Below are 23,268 nucleotides of genomic sequence, written 5' to 3'. Positions count from 1 at the left end.
AAAGGCCAGAAGATTGGGAACTTTTTAGAAAATAGCAAAGGACAACGAGAAAAAAAAAGTGAATAGATTGAGAGTAAACTAGCAAGAAATATAAAAACAGACAGTAAGAGCTTCTACAGATATATAAAAAGGAAGAGAGTAGCTAAGTTGGTCCCTTAGAAGAGGAGACTGGGGAATTAATAATGGGAAACAAGGAAATGGCAGAGAATTTAAATAAATATTTTGTATCGGTCTTCGCTGTAAAAGACACTGAAAGCATCTCAATAATTGATAATCAAGGGGCTATTGGGAGGGGAGAACTTAAAACAATCACTATTGCTAGGGAAAAAAGGTACTAGGCAAACTAATGGGACTAAAGGTGGACAAGTCCCCTGGTCCTAATAGCCTGCATCCTAGGGTCTTAAAAGAAATGGCTGCAGAGATGGTGGCCACATTGGTTGTAATCTACCAAAAATCCCTGGATTCTGGAGAGGTCCCAGCAGATTGGAAAATAGCAAATTGAATTCCCCTATTTAAGAATGGAGGGAGACAGAAAGCGGGAAACTGTAGACCAGTTAGACTAACATGTCATTGGGAAAATGCTGGAGTCCATTATTTAGAAAATCATAATGCAGTCAAGCAGAGTCAGCATGGTTTTATGAAAGGGAAATCATGTTTGACAAATTTGATGGAGTTCTTTGAGGATATAATGAACAGGGTGGATAAAGGGGAACCAGTAGATGTCGTGTATTTGGATTTTCAGAAGGCATTCGATAAGGTGCCACATAAAAGATTACTGCACAAGATAAAAGCTCACGGGATTGGGGGTAATATATTAGCATGGATAGAGGATTGGCTAACAAACAGAAAACAGAGAGTAGGGATAAATGGGTCATTTTCAGGCTGGCAAACTGTAACAAGTGGGGTGCCACAGTGATCAGTGCTGGGGCCTCAACTATTTACAATCTATATTAATGACTTGGATGAAGGGACCGATTGAATGTAGCTAAACATGCTGATGATACAAAGATAAGTGGGAAAGCAAGTTGTGAGGAAGACGCAAATAATCTACAATGGGACATAGATCAGCTCAGTGAGTGGGCAAAAGTTTGGCAGATGGAGTATAATGTGGGAAAATGTGAGGAAAAATAAAAAAGCAAATTATTATTTAAATGGGGAGAGATTAGAAAATGCTGCAATACAGAGGGGTCCTTGTACATGATACACAAAAAGTTAGCATGCAGATACAGCGTAATTAAGAAGGCAAATGGAATGTTGGCCTTTATTGCAAGGGGGATGGAGTATAAAAGTAGGGAAGTCCTGCTACAACGACACTGTTGGTGAGACCACACCTGGAGTACTGCGTACAGTTTTGATCATCTTATTTAAGGAAGGATATACTTGCATTGGGGGCAGTTCAGAGGAGGTTCACGAGGTTGATTCCTGAGATGAAAGGGTTGTCATGAAGAAAGATTGAGCAGGTAGGGCCTATATTCATTGGAGTTTAGAAGAATGAGAGGTGATCTTATTGAAACATATAAGATTCTGAGAGGGCTTGACAGGATAGACGCAGAGAGGATGTTTCCCCCTGTGGAGGAATCTAACACTAGGGGGCATAGTTTCAGAATAAGGGGTCGCTCATTTAAAAGGGAAATCAGGAGCAATTTCTTCTGAATCTTTGGAATTCGCTACCTCAGAGAGCTGTAGAAGCTGGGTCATTAAATATGTTTAAGGTGGAGATAGACAGATTTTTGAACGATAAGGAAGTCGAGGGTTATGAGGAGTGGGCAGGGAAGTGGAGTTGAAGGCAAGATCAGATCAGATCAGCCATGATCATTAAATGATGGAGCAGATTCGAGGGGCCAAATGGCCTACTCCTGCTCCTATTTCTTATGCTCTTATGGGGCCTCATGTGAAAGACGGCACCCCTGACAGTGCAGCGCTCCCTCTGCACTGCATTGGAATGTCGGCTTTGATTTTATGCTCCATACTCTGGGAGTGGACTTGAACCCACAACCTACTGACTCGGAGACTACCACTGAGCCACAACTAACACCGCATTGCTCGGGATTATTTGAGTTCTCTTGCCGTCTGTTACTCCCACGGACAAGTCCGAGCTCCCCATACCTTCAAGAGCGCCTCTCCTAGCCTTGCGATCAGAGAATCATAGAAATTTACAGCACAGAAGGAGGCCATTCAGCCCATCATGTCCGTGCTTGCTGACAAAGAGCTTTCCAGCCTGATCCCACTTTCCAGCTCTTGGATCGTAGCCTTGTAGGTTACGGCACTTCAAGTGCATATCCAAGTACTTTTTAAATGCTATGAGGGTTTCTGCCTCTTCCATTCTTTCAGGCAGTGAGTTTCAGACCCCCACCAACCTTGGTGAAAATATTTCTCCTCAAATCCCCACTAAACCTCCGACCACTTACTTTAAATCTATGCCCCCTGGTTATTCAACCCTCTGCTGAGGGAAATAGGTCTCTCCTATCTGCTCTATCTAGGCCCCTCATAATTTTATACACCTCAATTAGGTCTCCTAAGCCTCCTCTGTTCCAAAGAAAACAACCCCAGCCTATCCAATCTTTCCTCATAGCTAAAATTCTCCAGTCCAGGCAACATCCTCGTAAATTTCCTCTACCCTCTCTGGGGTAGTCACATCTTTCCTGTATTGTGGTGACCAGAACTGCACGCAGTACTCTTAACTGTGGCCTAAGTAGTTTTTTATACAGTTCAAGCATAACCTCCCTAATCTTCTATTCTATGCCTCGGCTAATAAAGGCAAGTATCCCGTATGCCTTCTTAACCACCTTATCTACCTGTCCTGCTACCTTCTAGAATCTGTGGACATGCACTCCAAGGTCCCTTTGTCCCTCTACATTTCTCACTGTCCTACCATTTATTGTGCATTCGATTTCCTTGATAGCCCTCCCCAAATGCATTACCTCACACTTCTCCGGATTGAGTTCCATTTGACACTGTTCTGTCCACCTGACCAGTCCATTGATACCTTCCTGCAGTCTACCGCTTCTTCATTATCAAGAACAGGGCCAATTTTTGTATCATCTGCAAACTTCTTAATCATACCTCCTACATTCAAGTCCAAATCATTGATTTTATATATATATAACAAAAAGCAAGGGACCAAGTACTGAGCCCTGCGGAAGCCCACTGGAAACTGCCCTGGGAGGGTGTAGAAGGAGATTTCCTCTATATCTAAACCAGGCTATATATGACCTGGAAATGTTTGATGGGACAGTGCAGAGGGAGCATTACTCTGTCACTAACCCGTGTTGTCTATGCCCTGGGAGTGTTTGAAGGGTCAGTGTGAAGGGAACTTTACTCTGTATCTAATCCGTGCTGTACTACATGTCTTATTACATTAATATACTTACAGAATTGGCATATAATGAATTTCAACACTGATAAATGTGAGGTATTGCATTTTGGTAACAGAAATAAGGAGGTCACATATTAGTTGGAAAACCAGAATCTAAATGGGGCAGAAGAGCAAAATGATCTCGGAATACAAATGCAAAAATAATCAAAAGTAGCGACGTAGGTTAATAAGGCTGTTAAAAAGAGTAAACCAAGCACTCTGGTTTATTTCCAGGGGGATTGAATTGAAAAGTAGCTAAGTTATGCTAAACTTATATCGAACCTTGGTTAGACCACATTTGGAGTACTGTGTACAATTGTGATCTTTATATTATAAAAAGGATACAGAGGAATAGGCGAGGGTGGAAATTAGATTTACAATTATGATACCAGAAATGCGAGGTTATGCCTATTAGGAAAGGATGAACAGGCTGGGTCTCTTCCTCTTGAAAAGAGAAGGTGACTTTAAAAAAAGATTTGTTCATGGGATGTGGGCTTCGCTGGCAAGGCCAGCATTTATTACCCATCTCTAATTGCCCTTGAGAAGATGGTTGTGAGCCACCTTCTTGAACCGCTGCAGTCCGTGTGATGGAGCGGCGAGGTCAGGGCGAAGGAGCAGCGAGAGATTGTAGAGGGATATGACCGGGGCCCAGGAGAGGCGTGAGTTTGGGGACCAGAAGAGGCGAGGGCCCAGGGGCAGCACGGGCCATCCACACTGTGATATATGTGCGCATTAGGTCCGTGCAGCAGAGCTGGTCTCCAGTCGTTTTGGTTAATCCTTGCCACTGGACCAAGACCTAGCTCTGTCAAGCCCGTGTGGTGGCTGGTGTGCAACGGTCTCCACACGTTTAAAAAAAATCCACATACAGGCATCTTCCACCCTTCAACATGTAGTACGGGACCTGGAATTTTAGGTCCTTCATTGAAACACCTGTGAACTTTTTGACGTGGAAGAAAGTCATCCTCGATTCGAGGGACTGCCTATGATGATGATGATGATGAGGGAGGGAGTGCCAGGATTTTGACCCAGCCACGAAGGAACGGTGATATTCTTACATATCAGGATGGTGTGTGACTTGGAGGGGAACGTGCTGGTGGTGGTGTTCCCATGTGCTTGCTGCCCTTGTCCTTCTAGATGGTAGAGGTCGAGGGTTTGTGAGGGGCTGCCGAAGAAGCACTCTCATATCTCCACCTGTTTCTTTCTCAATTTCTCTCTTCCCCCCCCCCCCCACCTTGTTCTCTCTCTCTCTCGCTCTCTCTCTCTCTCTCTCTCTCTCTCTAATTCACATTTGCTCTATTAAGAACATAAGAAATAGGAGCAGGAGTAGGCCATTTTGCCCCTTGAGCCGGCTCCGCCATTCAATAAGATCTCTACCTCTCTCATTTCTCTCTGCCTCACTGTCTCTCACTCTTTCCACCTTTCTCTTCTCTGCTTCTCTGTTCCTCTTTCTGCTATGCTCTCAGTCTACCTCTCTCCGCCTCTTTCGCCCCTCTCTCTTCTCTCTGCCCCATTCTCTTCTCCCTTGCCATCCCAGCCAATACCTTCTCTTTCTTTCCTTTCTTTCTCTGCCTCATTCTGTCTCTCCCACTCCCCCTTTTGGATTTAAGTCTCACTCTGTCTCACTTACTTTGCTGTCTGTTTGATCTCACTCTGTCCAGCTCTCTCTCCCTTCCGTGCCAATCTTCGTCTCACTCATTCGCGCTCTCTCCCTTCGTGCGGATTGGAAGGTACCAAATATAACCCCACCATTTAAGAAAGGAGGGAGAGAAAAAACAAGGAATCACAGACCAGTTAGTCTGACATCAGTAGTAAGGAAAATGCTAGAATCTGTTATAAGGATGTGGTAACAGGGCACTATTAAAAATAATAACAGGATTGGGCAGAGTCAATACGGATTTATAAAACTGAAATCATGTTTGACAAATCTGTTAGCATTTTTTGAGGTGGTAACTAACAGAACAGATAAGGGGGGAACTAGTGGATGTGGTGTATTTAGATTTTCAGAAGGCATTCGACAAGAGATAATTAAACAAAATTAGAGCTCATAAGATTGGGGGTACTATACTCGCATGGATTGAGGATTGGTTATAAAATCATAAAATAGTACAGGACAATATAAGCTTAAACCAGAGTGAGTAATAGAATAGGTTAGATTATAATGTGTGATGTTTATACCTATAATTATGAAACTATAAGAAATAACAACTAACAGCAGGCAGGGGAGTTTAGGGATAATCGGAAAATTGCTGAAGAATAGTAACTGCTGGGAACCAGGGAAAGTGTCCTTGTAAATCACAAATTAGAGAAGTTCCAGCTGTCTTTTCCCAGCTTCCTGCCAAAACCCAGCAGAGAAGACAAAGAAGAGTCAGGTGCCAGAGGTGGATCACTGCAGGGTATAAAAGTGAGGGGAGACTGATGTAAGGGGGCAGTCGGGACTGGAGACACCGGAGATCAAGCTCAGGGTGTCCGAGGTTCCATCCAGCGGGCTGACCTTGTGTCATTTACTGTGGACACGAGCATGGATTGAGGATTGGTTAATGGACAGAAAACAGAGTCGGAATAAACGGATAATTTTCGGGTTGGCAGGCTGTAACTAGTGGAGTGGTACCGTAAGGATCAGGGCTTGGGCCCCAGCTATTCACAATCTATATCAATGATTTGGATGATATCCAAGTTTGCTGATGATACAAAGCTAGGTGGGAATGTAAGTTGTGAGGATGATGCAAAATGCAAAGAAACTTCAAAGGGATATAGATGGGCTAAGTGAGGTGGGCAAGAAGATGGAAAATGGAATATAATGTGAAGTTATCCTACTTTGGTAGGAAAAATAGAAAAGCAGAGTAGTTTGTAAATGCTGAAAGATTGGAAAATGCTGTTGTTCAGAGGGTCCTGGGTGTCCATGTATATGAATCACTGAAAGTTAACATGCAGGTACAGGAAGCAATTAAGAAAGCAAATGGTATGTTGACCTTTATTAGAAAAGGATTTGAATATAAGTACTGCAATTACATACTACCCTGGTGAGACCACATTTGAAGTATTGTGTACAGTTTTGATCTCCTTGCCAAAGAAAGGATATACTTGCCATTGAGGAATGGAGGTTCACCAGACTGATTCCTGGGATGGGGGGATTGTCCTATGAGGAGAGATTGAGTAGATTAGGCCTATATTCTCTGTAGTTTAGAAGAATGAGAGGTGATCTAATTGAAACATACACAATTCTTAAAGGGCTTGACAGGGTAGATGCAGGAAGGATATTTCCTCTGGCTGGGAGTCTGGAACCAGGAGTCACAATCTCATTTAGGACTGAGATGAAGATAAATTTCTTCACTCAGAGCATGGTGAATCTTTGGAAGTCTCTCCCCCAAAGGGCTATGGATGCTCAGTGTTTGAGTATATTCAAGGCAGCTGGATACATTTTTGAATATTAAGGGGTGAAGGGATATGAGGAAAGTGGAGTTGAGGTAGAAGATCAGCTACGATATTATTGAATGGTGGATCAGGCTCGAGGGGCCGAATGGCCTGCTCCTATTTTTTGTGTTCTTATAACATAAGTGGATTGGAGTCACTGTTAATCTAGTGGAAAATTTGCTTTAGGTTCTAACCTCTGCTGCACCTCTGACACAGTTGACTACTCCATCCTCCTCCAACGCCTCTCCACCAATGTCCAGCTAGGTGGGACTGCACTCGCCTGGTTCCATTCTTGCCTATCTAATCGTAGCCAGAAAATATCGTGCAATGGCTTCTCTTCCCACTCCTGCATTGTTACCTCTGGTGTCCCCCAAGGATCTGTCCTTGTTTCCCCCTTATTTCTCATCTATATGCTGCCCCTTGGCGATATCATCTGAAAACACGGAGTCAGTTTCTACATGTACGCTGACGATACCCAGCTCTACCTCTCCACCACTTGTCTCGACCCATGCTTGGTATCTAAATTGTCAGACTGCTTGTCCGACATCCAGTACTGGATGAGCAGAAATTTTCTCCAATTAACTATTGGGAAGACCGAAGCCATTATCTTTGGTCCCCGCCACAAACTGCGTTCCCTAACCACTGACTCCATCCCTCTCCTCAGCATCAATCTGAGGGTGAACAAGACTGTTCACAACCTAGGTGTCATATTTGACCCTGAAATGAGTTTCCAGCCACATATCCGTGGCATAACTAAAACCGCCTTTTTCCACCTCCATAACATTACCCACCTCCGCTCCTGCCTCAGCTCTTGTGCTGCTGAAACCCTCATCCATGCCTTTGTTACCTCTAGACTCGACTACTCCAATTCACTCCTGGCCGGTCTCCCACATTCCTCACTACGTAAACTTGAAGTCATCCAAATCTCAGCCCCCCATGTACTAACCCGCCGCATCAAGTCAAGATCACCCATCACTCTGTGTTTTCTGACCTACATTGGCTCCCAGTTAAACAAAGCCTCGATTTCAAAATTCTCATCCTTGTTTACAAATCATTCCATGGTCTCGCTCTTCCCTATCGCTGTAATCTTTTTCAGCCTCACAACCCCACAAGATGTCTTGCTCCTCAAATTCTGGCCTCTTGAACATCCCTCATTATAACTGCTCAACCACCATTTTCCAATCCTCTCTGGCTTTAGATATGGTGCTGGAGGACTACTAATGTGGTACTTTTGTTTAAGAAGGGAGAAAGGGATAGACTGAGTAATTACAAACCAGTCAGCCCAACCTCAGTGGTAGGAAAATTATTGGAAAAAATCCTGAAGGACAGGATAAACCTTCACTTAGAAAGACACGGCTTAATCAAGGACAGTCAGCACGGATTTGTTAAGGGAAGGTCGTGTCTAACTAATTTGATTGAATTTTTCGAGGAGGTAACCAGGAGGGTGGATGAGGGCCAAACGTATGATGTAGTGTATATGGATTTTAGCAATGCTTTTGATAATGTCCCACATAGCAGATTGGTCACGAAAGTAAAAGCCCATGAGATCCAGGGCAAAGTGGCAAGTTGGATCCAAAATTGGCTCAGAGGCAGGACGCAAAGGGTAATGGTTGATGGATGTTTTTGTGACTGGAAGGATGTTTCCAGTGGGGTTCCGCAGAGCTCAGTACTAGGCCCCTTACTTTTTGTGATATACTTCAATATAGACTTGAATATAGGGGGTATGATTAGGAATTTTGCAGATGATACTAAAATCGGCTGTGTGGTTGATAATGAAGAAAGCTGAGGACTGCAGAAAGATATCAATCAACTGGTCAAAACAGTGGCAAATGGAATTTAATCCAGAGAAGTGTGAGGTAATGCATGTGGGGAGGGCTAACAAGGAAAGGGAATACACATTAAATGGTAGGACACTGAGAAGTGTAGAGGAACAAAGGGACCTTGGAGTGCATGTCCACAGATCCCTGAAAGTAGCAGTACAGGTAGATAAGGTGGTTAAGAATGCATACGGAATGCTTGCCTTTATTAGCCGAGGCACAGAATACAAGAGCAGGGGGTTATGCTTGAACTGTTTTTTTAAAAAAGCTGAGTACTGCGTGCAGTTGTGGTCACCACATTAAAGGAAGGACATGATTGCACTGGAGAGGGTACAGAGGAGATTTATGAGGCTGTTGCCGGGAGTGGAGAATCTTGGCTATGAGGACAGATTGGATAGGCTGGATTTGTTTTCCTTGGAACAGAGGAGGCTGAGAGGAGACCTCATTGAGGTGTATAAAATTATGAGGGCCTAGATATAGTGGATAGAAAGGACCTATTTCCCTTAGCAGAGGGTTCAACAACCAGTGGGCATAAATTAAAATAATTGGTAGAAGATTTAGAAGGGATTTGAGGGGAAATTTATTCACGCAGAGGGTTGTGGGATTCTGGAACTCACTGCCTGAAAGGGTGGTAGAGGCAGAAACCCTCACCCACATTAAAAAATACTTGGATGTGCACTTGAAGTGTCGTAACCTGCAGGGTTACAGCTGGATAGCCTCTTGTTGGCCGGCATAATGTGCCAAAATGGCCTCCTTCTGTGCTGTAAACTTCTATGATTCTACTTCCAATATAAATATCTGTGACGTGGTGCATTTTGGTAGGTGGAATAAGGAGGCCAGGTACTCAGCTGTGTCAGCTGTGGCTCAGTGAGTAGCACCCTCACCTTTGAGTTATAAGATTGTGGGTACAATTCCCACACCAGGGATTTGAGCACAAAAATCTAGGCTGACAATCCAGTGCAGTGCTGAGGGAGTGCTGCACTATCAGGTGCCGTCTTTCAGAAGCGACGTTAAACCACAGCCCCGTCTGCTCCCTCAGGTGCATGTGAAAGGTCCCATGACACTATTTCGAGGAAGCGCAGAGGAGTTATTCCCGGTCTCCTGGCCAGTATTTATCCTTCAACATTACAAAAACAGATTGTCTGGTCGTTATCCCCTAGAGGATGAGATGGGGAATTAATAATGAAGAACAGGGAAATCGCAGAGACGTTGAACAAATATTTTGCATCGGTCTTCATGGTAGAAGGCATTAAAAACATCCCAATAGTGGATAATCAAAGGACTGTATGGAGGGAGGAACTTAACACTATCACTAATGAAGTAGTACTCGGTAAAATAATGGGACTTAAAGGCAGACAAGTCCCCAGGACCTGATGGCTTACATCTTTGGGTCTTAAAAGTGGCTGCAGAGATAGTGGATGCATTGGTTGTAATCTACCAAAATTCCCTGGATTCTGGGGCGGTCCCAGTGGATTGGAAAACCGCAAATGTAACGCCCCTATTTAAAAAAAAAAAAGGAGGCAGACAAAAAGCAGGAAACTATAGACCAGTTAGCCTAACATCTGTCGTTGGGAAAATGCTAGAGTCCATTATTAAGGAAGCAGTAGCAGGACACTTGGAAAAGCACAATTCAATCAAGCAGAGTCAGCATGGTTTTATGAAAGGGAAATCATGTTTGACAAATTTGCTGGAGCTCTTTGAGGATGTAACGAGTAGGGTGGATAAGGGGGAACCAGTGGATGTGGTTTAATTGGATTTCCAGAAGGCATTCGATAAGGTGCCACATAAAAGGTGACTGCATAAGATAAACGTTCACAGGATAGGGGGCAATATATTTGCATGGGTAGAGGATTGGCTAACTAACAGAAAACAGAGAGTCGGGATAAATGGATCATTTTCCGGTTGGCCAACAGTGAATGGTGGGGTGTCGCAGGGTGCTAGGTCCTCAACTATTTACAATCTATATTAATGACTTGGATGAAGGGACCGAGTGTAATGTAGCCAAGTTTGCTGATGATATAAAGATGGGTGGGAAAGCAAGTTGTGAGGAGGACACACAAAATCTGTAGGGGATATAGATAGACTAAGTGAGTGGGCAAACATTTGGCAGATGGAGTATAATGTGGGAAAGTGTGAGGTTGTCCACTTTCGCAGAAAGAATTAAAAAGCAAATTATTATTTAAATGGAGCAAAATTGCAAAGTGCTACAGTACCGAGGGACCTGGGCATCCTTGTGCATGAAACACAAAAAGTTAGTATGGGGTACAGCACGTAATCAGGAAGGCAAATGGAATGTTGGCCTTTATTGCAAGGGGGATAGAGTATAAAAGCAGAGAAGTTCTGCTACAACTGTACAGGGTATTGGTGAGGCCACACCTGGAGTACTGCGTACAGTTTTGGTCTCTGTATTTAAGGAAGGATATACTTGCATTAGAGGCTGTTCAGAGAAGGTTCATTAGGTTGACGTATGAAGATGGGTTGAGTAGATTGGGCCTATACACATTGGAGTTCAGAAGAATGAGAGGTGATCATATCGAAACATACAAGATAATGAGGGGGCTCGACAAGGTGGATGCACAAAGGATATTTCCACTCATAGGGGAAGTAAAACTAGGGGACATCGTCTCAGAATAAGGGGCCCATTTAAAACTGAGATGAGGAGGAACTTCTTCTCTGAGGGTTGTAAATCTGTGGCATTCTGTGCCCCAGAGAGCTGTGGAGGCTGGGTGTTTGAATATCTTTAAGGTGGAGATAGACAGATTTTTGAGTGATAAGGGAATACAGGGTTACAGGGAGCGGGCAGGGAAGTGGAGCTGAGTCCATGATCAGAACAGCCATGATCTTATTGAATGGCAGAGCAGGCTCAATGGGCCGAATGGCCTACTCCTGCTCCTATTTCTTATGTTCTCATCACATTGCTGTTTGTGGGAGCTTGCTGTGTGCAAATTGGTGCTGCGTTTCTCACATTACAACAATGACTACGCTCCAAAAGTACTTCATTTGCTTTAAAGCTTTGTTTTGAGATGTGTGGTGGTGGTGAAAGGTGCAATATAAATGCAAGTACTCCATTTTCAGGAAAAAAGTATCTAAATGGTGTTGAGGAGCAAAGATATCTCGGGCAGGGTGGGCAATTATTTGGGCTGGAGGGCCACTTAACAAAGTTTTGGTGAGCTGTTGAGTGCCGCCCACCAATATTCCACTAATCGCTGGGTCCCGCACAGACTGATCCCCAGCTCCTGCCACTGGAAGAGACACTGCGCATGTGCAGTTGCATCGTGCCCGGCTGTGCAGCAAATTTAAAGGGACCGTGCGCAAAAAAATTAAAACATTGCATAAACATAATTTCATGTAGTAGTCAGATGCTATCTTACATACACAACTTGTATCCGGTACTGCTTATAAATGAAACATAGAAACATAGAAAATAGGTGCAGGAGTAGGCTGTTCGGCCCTTCGAGCCTGCACCACCATTCAATATGATCATGGTTGATCATGCACTTCAGTACCCCATTCCTGCTTTCTCTCCATACCCCTTGATCCATTTAGCCGTAAGGGCCACATCTCACTCCCTTTTGAATATATCTAACGAACTGGCCTCAACAACTTTCTGTGGTAGAGAATTCCACATGCTCACAACTCTCTGAGTGAAGAAGTTTCTTCTCATCTCGGTCCTAAATGGCTTACCCCTTATCCTTAGACTATGACCCCTGGTTCTGAACTTCCCTAACATTGGGAACATTCTTCCTACATCAAACCTGTCCAATCCCGTCAGAATTTTATATGTTTCTATAAGATCCCCTATCATTCTTCTAAATTTCATTGAATATAAGCCTAGTCGATCCAGTCTTTCTTCATATGTCAGTCCTATCAGCCCAGGAATCAGTCTGGTGAACCTTCGCTGCACTCCCTCAATAGCAAGAATGTCTTTCCTCAGATTAGGAGAATAAAACTGTATACAATATTCAAGGTGTGGCCTCACCAAGGCCCTGAACAACTATAGTAAGACCTCCCTGCTTCTATACACAAATCCTCTCGCTATGAAGGCCAACATGCCATTTGCCTTCTTCACCGCCTGCTGTACGTGTATGCCAACTTTCAATGACTGATGTACCATGAAACCCAGGTCTCGTTGCACCTCCCCTTTTACTAACCTGTCATAATTCAGATAATCTGCCGCCTTGTTTTTACCACCAAACATTTATCTACATTATATCGCATCTGCCATGTATTTGCCCACTCACCTTGTTGATACGGATTCTTTTCCCTTCAATCTGTTTCAGCGAATTCACTGACACAAGAACACTTTTAGTCTTCGCAACATAAGACCTTTATTAGAGATTCTCCGGCCGGGACCTGTTAAGATAAAGGGAACACCCTCGATTTGAGCCTGTTCACCTCTCTCTTGACAAGTCTCGTAACAGTACAAAAGCTCAATATTTATACATTGTTACAGCAGAACATATTTGAGTGACACTCAGTTTATACAATCATTGGTCGGCTTCCCCCATAGCATACCCAATTGCAGGCTAACAACTCTCCAAATAGGGCAGGCTCCAGGGATGTGTTTACAGTTTCGTTTTACATTGCATTTCCCTATTTTACGGCTGGTTATAGCAGTCTTTCGTCTGACTCATGCCTGACTTTGCTTTTTCGCGTAACTCGTGTTTGACCACAACTCTGAGTAACCCCTTTTTGTGTCGACATTGCAAATATCGCAGCTTGACATTTTCTTTTAGCTATCTTCCCATGATCCTCTTCAACTGACACATTCACAACTTCTTCATGCACATTCACAACCTAAAATGTCCAAGTCACCCTGCAGCCTCTTAGCATCCTCCTCATAGCTCACACTGCCACCCAGCTTAGTGCCATCTGCAAACTTGGAGATGTTACATTCAATTCCTTCGTCTAAATCATTAATGTATATTGTAAATAGCTGGGGTCCCAGCACTGAACCTTGTGGTACCCCACTAGTCACTGCCTGCCATTCTGAAAAGAACCTATTTATTCCCACTCTTTGCTTCCTGTCTGCCAACCACGTCAGTACATTACCCCCAATACCATGTGCTTTAATTTTGCACACTAACCTCTTGAGTGGGACCTTGTCAAAAGCCTTTTGAAAGTCTAAATACACCACATCCACTGGCTCCCTCTTGTCCACTCTACTAGTTACATCCTCAAACAATTCTCGAAGATTTGTCAAGCATGATTTCCCTTTCATAAATCCATGCTGACTTGGACCGAATCAAAGATAAAAGTTGAAAATGTTGTGGTATCTTCTGGTCTCTGTAAATCAGTGCTATGAAATAGAACTGTACCCCCTTTAGAGCCTGTGTCAGCATCATTTTCCCACCTCAGTCATCATTATGTCCCTCTGCAAAGATTACTAATGCCGTCCCAATTGGTGCCAGCTGAGAACTCCCCTGCCATTGTATCGGGAGACGAGAGATGCAGCGCCAGTCACTTTCTTCGGTAAAAGATTTGTGGAGATGAGCAGCCATGACTCCACTCTAAATTGGATAGGGCATATTCTAGTACGCAGTGCATTCTGGGTACTGATGTCTGCCATTGGCGCCGAGAATTACTCAACGGATCCTTTTAAGATCAGGCCAGAGAGAATCGCTTTGGCGAATTATTAATTTAAATGAAGTATTACTATGTTTTTTCCTTGGCTGCAGTTCAGGTCTGTCTCTGACTCATGAGAAGTGAAAGTGGATAGACGAATGTGCAGCTCGAGATCTGGCTTGCGTTCTATTTCTGTCCCATCCAGCGGGACGGATAGAATGTCTTGGCGAGCCAGATATGGCCCATGGGCTGTATTTTGCCCACCAGTGATCTAGGGGAACAGATGCACAAATCATTAAAAGCAGGTTAACAAGGCAATGGAAATGTAAATAAAGCACTGGGTCTCATTTCTAGAGTAAGAGAATTGCAAAGCAGAGAAGTTTTGTGGAACATATATAGAACCTTGTTTAGACCACACTTGGAATACTGTGTTCAGTTTTGGTCTCCATATTATGAAAAAGATATACAGGCACTGTGGCTGTTGCAAAAAAGATTTCCAAGGATGACACCAGAAGTGAGAGGTTATAAGTATCCAGAATGGCTGAACATGCTGGGGCTCGTTCTCTAGAAAAGAGAAGGCTCATAGAGATCTTTATAATTATGTAGCTGTTTGTTAGGGTAGATGTAGAGAAGATGTTACCACTTGTGAGGAGTCCAAAACTAGGAACTAAATATAAGATAGTCACTAATAAATCCAATAAGGAATTCAGGAGAAACCTCTTTACCCAGAGAGTGGTTAGATTGTAGAGCTTGCTAGCACATGGAGTTAAGGTGAATAGCTGAGCGCCTTTAAGGTGAAGCTAGATACGTACATGAGAGAGAAAGGAATAGAGGATATGATAGGGTGAGGCGAACTAAGGTGAGAGAATGCTCGTGTGGAGCATAAACATCGTCATGGACATGTTGGGCAGAATGGCCTGTTTCTCTGAAGTGAATACTATGTAATTCTATAGTGAATTCTGAAAAGACATGGTACAGCACTCGAAACAATCTTCAGCAATGGGCTGGGTGTCACAGAGGGTCAAAATACTGACCTTTCACCCCTACCAATCTGAAGGACTTGTGTAAAATGAATGTGGTGAGTTCAAACAGAGTCCTTGGTGAGAGGTCAGATTTGTACCAAACCAGGCCCGAAATCGGCAGACGGACTGACGAACAAGTGCCTTTAAAAGTCTGCTTAATCCCTTTCAGTCCACCTACACCCTTAACCCATGTGTGTGTTTCAGCATGTCTGTGTGTGTGTGTGTGTGTGTGTTTGTCTTTGAGTGTCAATATACAGACACAGAACCCAACCTAACAAAAATCAGTTAGTCTGAGTCTTGAATGTTTCAGTTGAGCTCCAGCTTTTTGGGGGAGAGATTTCCAGATTGCGACTGACCTGTGTGTGAAGAAGTGCATCCTGGCCTCACTCCTGAACGGCCTAGCTTTAACTTTTAAGTTTATTCCCCTTGTTCTGGACTCTCCCACCAGATGAAATAGTATCTCTCTATCATCTAAAACATGTCAATGATATCATCCTTCATTTTCTATCTTCAAGGAAGTAAAAGACTTGTCTATGCCATCTGTCCTCATAATTTAACCCTTTTAGCCCCGGTATCAACCTGCTGAATCTGTGCTGCACCCCCGCCAAAGCTAATACATAATTCGTGAGGTCCAGAACTGAACACAATTCTCTCGATGGGCTCTTCCTTTGCATGGTTTAGTTTGCGCGGATGCAATTCATCCAGTCCTGAGGATTTATCGTTTCTACATTTTCCTAGTTTATAAATTCAGGAACAGAAATGGTCTGGAGTAGGGCTGGGGACAGAGTGACAGTAGTAATGACAAGGTAATGTAGAGGGTGCTCAGTATTGTATGTGCCCTGGAAGTGCTTGATAGTGACACTGGAGATAAAGTGGAGGAAGGAACATCGGAACAGGAACAGGCCATTCAGCTCCTCGAGCTTGTTCCCCCATTCAGTGAGATCAGGGCTGATCTGTCTCTTAACTTCTTCCACCTGCTTTACCTCTGTATTCTTTTATACGCCTGCCCCGAAAAATCTCTGCTCATCCACAGCTCCGAGCTTCTCGCCAGTTAGAGAAGTGTATGTGTGTCAATCTTTGTGGCTGTGTATGTGTTTATGTATATATTTTGATATATGAATGTGTACGTGCTTGTGTATGTGCTTCTGTGGGTATGTCTCTACGTGTGTGTATGTGTCTGTGTGAGATTGTCTCTTCCTCCTTGTTCTGTTGCTCACTAAATACAGTTCAGTATCAATGTGTCTCGGCCATTCACCTCCCCAGAAAGTGCTGAATTTTCTGTTTCAATTGGTGCATTCTGATCAATTTGATTCTGGTATCTAACAGCAGAAAACAACTGCTGCAGAGTCTTGGCAAATAAATCTCTATTTGGATTATTTCACCAGTCCTGGCAACTGCTCCATAGGAACAGGAGTAGGCCATTGAGCCCCTCGAACCTGTTCCCCCATTCAATGAGATCCTGGCTGATCTGCGACCTTACTCCATATACCCACCTTTGACCAGATCCTTTAATACCTTTAGTTAACAAACAGCTATCAATCTCCGATTTAAAATTAACAACTGACCTAGCATCAATTGGTGTTTGAGGAAGCGAGTTCCAAACTTCTACCACCTATTATGTATAAATGTGTTCCCTCATTTCACTGCTAAAAGTTCTGGCTCTAATTTTTAGACTATGCCCCGAGTCCTAGAATCCCCAACCAGCGGAAATAGTTTCTCTCTCTCTACCCCATCTGTTCCGCTTAATATCTTAAACTTCGATCAGATCAGCCCTTAACCTAAATTCTAGGGGATACAGCCCTAATTTGTGTAATTTTTCCTCATACCTTAAATCTTGGAGTCCGAGTATCATTGTGGTAAATCTACGCTGCACTCGCTCCAAGGCCAATATAACCTTCCTAAGGCATGGTGCACAGAACTGCTCATAGTGCTCCAGGTGTTGGCTAACCAGGGCTTTGTATAGCTGCAGCATAACCTCTACCCCCTAGTATTCTAGTGCTCTAGATGTAAAAACCAGCATTCCATCAGCCTTTCTGATTATTTTCTGTACTTGTTCATGACATTTTAATGATCTCTGTACCTGGACTCCCAAGTCTCTGTGGACTTCCACTGTTTTTAGCTTTTTACCATTTAGAAAGTACCCTCTTGTATCCTTTTTAGGTCCAAAGTGGATGACCTCACATTTGTCTACATTGAAATCGATTTGGCGCAGCTTTGCTCATTAACTTAATTTATCGCTATCCCTTTGTAATTTGATTCTTTCAACTACACTGCCTGCAATGCCATCTTTCTTTTGTGTTCAGTGGCAAATTTAGATATATGACTTTCTATGCCATCAACTAAGTCATTAATAAATACTAGGGATAGTTGAATCCCCAACACAGATCCCTGTGGGACACCACATCCTGCCAACTTGAGAACCAACCTTTGTCCCTACCCTCTGTCTCCGACAGCTCAGTCAATTTCCTAACCAGGTCAATAATTTGCAATGAATTCGTACTATCACCAAATTCCTCCACCCTGCTTGCGATCCACTTATCTGTGATGTTACAAGAAAAAGATAAATACCAATCTGGTGATTATTTACCTTACTCATCGAATACCTACCAGTGAATTCGTACTATCACCAAATGAATCCAGTCGGCTTATGTGAACGATCCAGTGATGGATTCCCACCAGCCCGAGCTCTCTCTCTAAATCTACTGGGACTTGTTTTCCATTATTTTTGACAGCTTGTGTCTGTTTTTGAAGCAGTTTGGTCATTTTGTGCATTTATCTGAAACGTTTGAATAATCGGCAAGCGATTCGTACTGATCTGCTGAGTTTATTTCCAGAGGACACCTATGCCACGAGGGAGCAGGTTTCATAGCCAGGTTAAAATAGAATAAACCTAAACTCACATTCCAGAGATTGACAGGTACAAAAAAAACCTACACTCACATATTAGAAACTGACAGGTACAGAATTAAACCCACATTCCCATAGCAGAGACTAACAGGTAAGGAATAAAACCCAAACTCACACATTAGGAACTGACAGGTACAGAGTAAAATGCACACTTTCACAACATAGACTGACAGCTACAGAATAAAACCCACACTCCCACCATAAACTGAGGATAAAAACCCACACTCTCATACTAGAAGCTGACAGGTAGAGTAAAACCCATTTTTGCATAGCAGAGACTGACGAGTCCAGAATGAAACCGACATTCCCATAGCATAAACTGATAGGAACAGAATTAAACCCACACTCACATAGCAGAGACTGACAGGTACAGAATAAAACTCACATTCCCATAGCAGAGACTGACAGGTACAGAATAAAACCCATCAGAACAATAATATGCAGCAAGTAAAACCCATAGTCCCCTAGGAGCTAAATTAAAAAGTAGGACCTCAAAAGTAGTAATCTCGGGATTGCTACCAGTGCCACGTGCTAGTCAGAGTAGGAATCGCAGGATAGCTCAGATGAATACGTGGCTTGAGCAATGGTGCAGCAGGGAGGGATTCAAATTCCTGGGGCATTGGAACCGGTTCTGGGGGAGGTGGGACCAGTACAATCCGGACGGTCTGCACCTGGGCAGAATCGGAACCAATGTCCTCGGGGGAGTGTTTGCTCGTGCTGTTGGGGAGGAGTTAAACTAATATGGCAGGGGGATGGGAACCAATGCAGGGAGATAGAGGGAAACAAAAAGGAGGCAAAAGCAAAAGACAGAAAGGAGATGAGGAAAAGTGGAGGGCAGAGAAACCCAAGGCAAAGAACAAAAAGGGCCATTGTACAGCAAAATTCTAAAAGGACAGAGGGTGTTAAAAAAACAAGCCTAAAGGCTTTGTGTCTTAATGCAAGGAGTATCCGTAATAAGGTGGATGAATTAACTGTGCAAATAGATGTTAACAAATATGATGTGATTGGGATTACGGAGACGTGGCTCCAGGATGATCAGGGCTGGGAACTCAACATCCAGGGGTATTCAACATTCAGGAAGGATAGAATAAAAGGAAAAGGAGGTGGGGTAGCATTGCTGGTTAAGGAGGAGATTAAGGCAATAGTTAGGAAGGACATTAGCTTGGATGATGTGGAATCTATATGGGTAGAGCTGCAGAACACCAAAGGGCAAAAAACGTTAGTGGGAGTTGTGTACAGACCTCCAAACAGTAGTAGTGATGTTCGGGAGGGCATCAAACAGGAAATTAGGGGTGCATGCAATAAAGGTGCAGCAGTTATAATGGGTGACTTTAATATGCACATAGATTGGGCTAACCAAACTGGAAGCAATACAGTGGAGGAGGATTTCCTGGAGTGCATAAGGGATGGTTTTTTAGACCAATATGTCGAGGAACCAACTAGGGGGGAGGCCATCTTAGACTGGGTGTTATGTAATGAGAGAGGATTAATTAGCAATCTCGTTGTGCGAGGCCCCTTGGGGAAGAGTGACCATAATATGGTGGAATTCTGCATTAGGATGGAGAATGAAACAGTTAATTCAGAGACCATGGTCCAGAACTTAAAGAAGGCTAACTTTGAAGGTATGAGGCGTGAATTGGCTGGGATGGATTGGCGAATGATACTTAAGGGGTTGACTGTGGATGGGCAATGGCAGACATTTAGAGACCGCATGGATGAACTACAACAATTGTACATTCCTGTCTGGCATAAAAATAAAAAAGGGAAGGTGGCTCAACCGTGGCTATCAAGGGAAATCAGGGATAGTATTAAAGCCAAGGAAGTGGCATACAAATTGGCCAGAAATAGCAGCGAACCTGGGGACTGGGAGAAATTTAGAACTCAGCAGAGGAGGACAAAGGGTTTGATTAGGGCAGGGAAAATGGAGTATGAGAAGAAGCTTGCAGGGAACATTAAGACAGATTGCAAAACTTTCTATAGATATGTAAAGAGAAAAAGGTTAGTAAAGACAAACGTAGGTCCCCTGCAGTCAGAATCAGGGGAAGTCATAATGGGGAACAAAGAAATGGCGGACCAATTGAACAAGTACTTTGGTTCGGTATTCACAAAGGAGGACACAAGCAACCTTCCGGTTATAAAAGGGGTCGGGGGGTCTAGTAAGGAGTAGGAACTGAGGGAAATCCTTATTAGCCGGGAAATTGTGTTGGGGAAATTGATGGGATTGAAGGCCGATAAATCCCCAGGGCCTGATGGACTGCATCCCAGAGTACTGAAGGAGGTGGCCTTGGAAAAAGTGGATGCATTGACAGTCATTTTCCAACATTCCATTGACTCTGGATCAGTTCCTATAGAGTGGAGGGTAGCCAATGTAACCCCACTTTTTAAAAAAGGAGGGAGACAGAAAACAGGGAATTATAGACCGGTCAGCCTGACATCGGTAGTGGGTAAAATGATGGAATCAATTATTAAGGATGTCATAGCAGTGCATTTGGAAAGAGGTGACATAGGTCCAAGTCAGCATGGATTTGTGAAAGGGAAATCATGCTTGACAAATCTTCTGGAATTTTTTGAGGATGTTTCCAGTAGAGTGGACAAGGGAGAACCAGTTGATGTGGTATATTTGGACTTTCAGAAGGCGTTCGACAAGGTCCCACACAAGAGATTGATGTGCAAAGTTAGAGCACATGGGATTGGGGGTAGTGTGCTGACATGGATTGAGAACTGGTTGTCAGACAGGAAGCAAAGAGTAGGAGTAAATGGGTACTTTTCAGAATGGCAGGCAGTGACTAGTGGGGTACCGCAAGGTTCTGTGCTGGGGCCCCAGCTGTTTACACTGTACATTAATGATTTAGATGAGGGGATTAAATGTAGTATCTCCAAATTTGCGGATGACACTAAGTTGGGTGGCAGTGTGAGCTGCGAGGAGGATGCTGTGAGGCTGCAGAGCGACTTGGATAGGTTAGGTGAGTGGGCAAATGCATGGCAGATGAAGTATAATGTGGATAAATGTGAGGTTATCCACTTTGGTGGTAAAAACAGAGAGAGAGACTATTATGTGAATGGTGACAGATTAGGAAAAGGGGAGGTGCAAAGAGACCTGGGTGTCATGGTACATCAGTCATTGAAGGTTGGCATGCAGGTGCAGCAGGCGGTTAAGAAAGTAAATGGCATGTTGGCCTTCATAGCAAGGGGATTTGAGTACAGGGGCAGGGAGGTGTTGCTACAGTTGTACAGGGCATTGGTGAGGCCACACCTGGAGTATTGTGTACAGTTTTGGTCTCCTAACCTGAGGAAGGACATTCTTGTTATTGAGGGAGTGCAGCGAAGGTTCACCAGACTGATTCCCGGGATGGCGGGACTGACCTATCAAGAAAGACTGGATCAACTGGGCTTGTATTCACTGGAGTTCAGAAGAATGAGAGGGGACCTCATAGAAACATTTAAAATTCTGACCGGGTTAGACAGGTTAGATGCAGGAAGAATGTTCCCAATGTTGGGGAAGTCCAGAACCAGAGGTCACAGTCTAAGGATAAGGGGTAAGCCATTTAGGACCGAGATGCGGAGGAACTTCTTCACCCAGAGAGTGGTGAACCTGTGGAATTCTCTACCACAGAAAGTTGTTGAGGCCAATTCACTAAATATATTCAAAAAGGAGTTAGATGAGGTCCTTACTACTAGGGGGATCAAGGGGTATGGCGAGAAAGCAGGAATGGGGTACTGAAGTTGAATGTTCAGCCATGAACTCATTGAATGGCGGTGCAGGCTAGAAGGGCTGAATGGCCTACTCCTGCACCTATTTTCTATGTTTCTATCAGAAATGGCAGGGACACACTCACACACCAGAGACTGACGGAAAGAGTAAAACTCTCTAGGAAATCCCACTCCAGTGTCCGGCTCACCGAATCATTTTGTTGGTAATTCGGATTATAATTAAAATTCTCTCAATGTGGCCCATTTAATTAGTGATAAAAGCAACTTGTGAAACAATCCCATTTTTGTTGATTTAAATAGTGACAAAAAGATGGTCTGAGCATGCACTAAATACAAGCTGCTCCCCCCTCTCACCGCCTAGTGTTTAAACCGACGGGAAGGGCCCATGTGAGCTCCCCTCCCCCAGCTCTGTCAGCGGCTGCCGTTTCCTCTGTGCTGGGCTGATGATCGTTGAACACATCACGGAGCGGAGATATCCCGGGCCCAAGTAAGGGAGCAAACAGCAGCCTCCTTACAGCAGCTCATCACATTAGCACTGTGTCCACAGATGGGCTTTGAGTCGGGGTAAGTTCAGCGGCAGTCGGGGGCTGTCTGTAATAGGTGGAGTGGAGCAGGAACTAGTTCTGGAACATGGAGTGAGTGGGGGAAGGGAGAGGCCATTCTCGGGCTGTGTGTGTACGGTGTAAGGTAACAGAGAAAGTAAATCACCTCGCTCTTTCAAATCAGTGCTGCTTTCTTTCCCCAAATCAGTAGTGAATGTTCCTGATTCAATTCCAATCTCAGTGTCTGTTGTTCTTGGACATTGAACAGTGGAAACACAGCCTGACTGAGAAGTGTCACGAAGTGCATCTATTGCAGGCACCAGGAGAGGAGTGTGAAAGGAGACATTTCAATAATCGGTTATTTTGTTTCGGTGTGTTGAATTCTCTAGAACCGTGTTGCAGGAGATCGAGAGATACATTGTCGCTCCCTCAGATACATCTGTGACATTCTGTTAACTGTACAGACTCTCAGCTCTGTTCATTAGACTGAAAACAATTGTTGTACAGCCCAGGTACCTGTGGTTATAATCCAGGAAGCGATTCAGAACTTTACAGATTGTCCCATGGAAGTGGGAGATATAAACCTGGACTCTGCCAGTCGGGTGTTCCCATTCATGGACCAGTGCTGGGTTTGGGTTGTGTCTGGATGCTGATAACTTACTATCGAACCGTCTGACACAGCTGGTGTGGGGAATCTGATCACTCACCACACCTCCGCCACGACCGTCCCGCTCCTCTGCTCATGGTCGTGGCGGAGGTGCGGTGAGTGATCGAGGCGGAGGGGCATGGAGGGATCATGGCTGAGATTCGGTGGGTGATCGTGGCGGAGGTGTGGCGAATGTTTGTGGCGGAGGTGCGGCGAGTGTTTTGTGGTGGAGGAGCGCTGAGAGATCGTGGCGGAGGTGTGGCGAATGAGGGTACAGGGCCCAGAAGAGCCG

General features: G+C 44.1%; 1 pseudogene; it reads left to right on the top strand.

Moving 5' to 3' along the window:
• The window catches only part of LOC139255710 (zinc finger protein 420-like), a 96,447-nt pseudogene that overhangs the window by 66,929 nt on the left and 6,250 nt on the right, over window positions 1-23,268 (top strand).

The sequence above is a fragment of the Pristiophorus japonicus genome, unplaced genomic scaffold (genome assembly GCF_044704955.1).
Source record: "Pristiophorus japonicus isolate sPriJap1 unplaced genomic scaffold, sPriJap1.hap1 HAP1_SCAFFOLD_622, whole genome shotgun sequence".
Taxonomy (NCBI): Eukaryota; Metazoa; Chordata; class Chondrichthyes; family Pristiophoridae; genus Pristiophorus; species Pristiophorus japonicus.
Note: the sequence above shows the minus strand (reverse complement) of the source record. Positions and strands in the feature narration are given on the sequence as shown.